Raw genomic sequence first — 2,808 nt, 5'->3', positions numbered from 1 at the left:
GCATTGCACTTGCATGCACCGGCCCTGCTTTGGTTGCTTGCGTGGCAGCAAGGGCAACCTGCTCCTGGTCCTGGGTTCTGACAATGTAGGTACATTGCCTGCCGGTGTCGTCTTTGTCGCGTACTGGTACCTACGTGTAACGCGCCTGGAACTCGTGTTGTTGTTTTTTTCCTTGTAGGGATAACAACGAGGAGGAGGAAGAACAGCACAGGCGACAGGGACGGAATTGACCGGCCGGGCTTGGCTTGGCTTGGCTTGGCTTGCCGCCCCGCAGGCCGCAGGCACCCAACGACGGTGCTGGTCCAATTTGCCCGGCCGGCCAGGGCCCAGGGAGCGTGCGCGGCCACCGAGCGCGCACGTGCCGGTGTCGTGTCCCGATCCGGTTGGCTGCTTCCTCGCTCGTGCCTGGCAGCTTGCAGGTCAGGTGACCAAGCAAGCAAGCACAACCAGGCCATTGCCAAACACGCACGAGGCCGCCCAGTCGGGCACACGTGGCACTGGCACGTGCCAGCCAGCAGCCGAAGCCGCCGCTGATCCCGCTCCCGCCGGCATCCCGCAGGCCGAAGCCCGCGGTGGAAAAGTCGCGGCGGCGGCGGCGGCCTACAGCCAGTTTACATTATCGACTGGTCGATCAAACCGGCGGGACCGGTCCAAATCGATCGAAGTCAAATTTGAATTTAAAATTCTCTGTGCAAACGGTTCGTACCGGTATACCGGCCGGTTAGACCGGTTTACCGGTCGGTTTGCTCGGTTTACCGTTGATTTAATGATATTTTCCGACGGTTAAAAGTGGTTCCCCGGTGTGAAATAAAAAAAAATTCGGCATGAGCTATGCACATATTAATGTAAATGACCATACCAAAACAATATTTTATAATCATGCATACAAATACAATAGTAATAAGCGTGCATACAAATACCGAGTCATGCACTTATACACATCAAACAAAAGTTCAACATAGAAATGTGAAGACCCCCATTTGGGACGCGGTTTGGTATTCGGCGGTGGACATCAAAGCGATACCTCGCACTCTAAGCAGCTCAGCCTTGTAGTGTTGCCAAGTTTGGCCCGTCCACGCCGATATTGTCTGCCATTCCTGAACTAATATAGTGTAAAAATGGGGGTCTTTCTATTCGTACATCCATCTCATCGGTGGTTGCATGCTGATGTCAGGAATGGAGTAGTGAAAAGAGTGTATGGAATCGCTGTAGGAGGAAGAAGAGTACTGTGGAGTGTCGTAGTCCGTCGGTCCACCTGTTCTCCTCTGCGATTGCGGTGCTCCATGGTCGGTATCCTGAGTAGTTGTGTGAACTGAGTCTCCCCTGCAATCAACCATATATCATAATTAGTAGTCAATACTCATAGTCAGAAATATGTATGCATTTGTACAATGTATATCTGTGAAACGAACACCACGAGCACCACCACTACCACCAGCACCACCACTACCACCAGCACCACCACCAGCACCACCACCACCACCACCAGCACCACCATCAGCATCAGCATCAGAACCATCACCATCATCGGCTAAGCTGTTATCCTTGGACTCCTGATACGGAGGACTACGCTCACCTTCGCCATCATCAGTCTCGGTGTCGCTGCTCACTGGTTTTGCTGTTCCTTTGCCTTTTTGACGCTTCAGGTCACCCTTCATAGGCCCCTTCTGTAACTTCCTCTTCCCTAGGTGAGTATCACTCACATTTTTACGTGCCCAATCGCTGATGGAATCATCCCCCGTAGCCTCACGCAGATCAGACATGTTTATTTGATCTCTGACAAGATGGGACGGGAAAGGGATGTCGCCGTCATCATCATCCTCGTCCAGAATTGGAGCCCGGTTAGATCTACCATATTCCATCTATTCCCGCACTTGATTATTCTCATCATAGAAAGAAAGATGGGCCAGGTGGTCAATGAAATCACCTTCTTCACGCATCGGTGGGCCGGAGACCTCCTCAAGTTGGAGACTAAGGTTGTAGTTAACATAGACAAGCTTGTTAAATTTCTTGTGCGACAACCGATTGCGAATCTTTGTATGCAGCAAGGCAAAAGTACTCCAGTTCCGCTCGCATCCACTGGACGAATAACATTGTGAAACAAGCCTCATGGCAAGGTACTGCAGCTTTGGAGTGCTTGATCCGAACATCATCCACCAGGACGCTGCATGTGCAACCGAGTATGTAAGCAATATATTCGAATAGAGAAAACAACAATGTCGTATGGAGTAACTCTTACATGGGGATGTCTTTGGGTCCATCGCCATCCGCATTGCCATTTCACTGCCATACTCGCCAACCTTCTGTCGAAACACGTCAAACTCCTGCAATGCATGCACGGCGCTCTGGAGATCCGTCATGCGCTGAAATGTATCCTTGAGACCACGAAACATTTGTTGAGTTGGATCCATCGTATATGCATACCTCGGATTTAGGACAGCAGCTGCAAAATATAAATCACTTCAAATAAGCATAAGGTCAATAGAGCTTAAAAATAGATGACTCGTGTGTGCTTACCTGGACCCACATACGTGCCTATGAACACGTCACCCAACCTCTCATCCACCACCTGAATATACTCCTTCAGTGTGGAAATATTTGTTCCAAAGAAAGACCGCAGCTCCTATTTCATAGTCTGGTAGGCCATCACGACTTCGCACATGTTTGGCTTCTTGTCCTGATCAGCGAAGTAGAGGAACTTGTATATTGGTTGAACCGTGTCGATGATAAATTTCAATACATTCCACCACTCCATACTTGCAAAACTTGCATGAGTAAATCTACCATCTTCGGTATTCGCCCATTTGC

The 2,808-nt window shown here is 49.9% G+C and overlaps 1 long non-coding RNA gene across 1 annotated transcript; it reads right to left on the bottom strand.

Annotated features, from left to right (window-relative positions):
• Positions 1-2,106: 2,106 nt before the first annotated feature.
• Positions 2,107-2,604, bottom strand: LOC120678812. Its single transcript, XR_005676818.1, has 3 exons — positions 2,518-2,604; positions 2,240-2,443; positions 2,107-2,164 (listed from the first exon to the last, which is right to left on the bottom strand). It is a non-coding gene; the product is annotated as an uncharacterized LOC120678812 (long non-coding RNA).
• Between the last annotated feature and the right edge of the window lie 204 nt (positions 2,605-2,808).

Source organism: Panicum virgatum, chromosome 6N, assembly GCF_016808335.1.
Source record: "Panicum virgatum strain AP13 chromosome 6N, P.virgatum_v5, whole genome shotgun sequence".
Classification (NCBI taxonomy): Eukaryota; Viridiplantae; Streptophyta; class Magnoliopsida; order Poales; family Poaceae; genus Panicum; species Panicum virgatum.
Note: the sequence above shows the minus strand (reverse complement) of the source record. Positions and strands in the feature narration are given on the sequence as shown.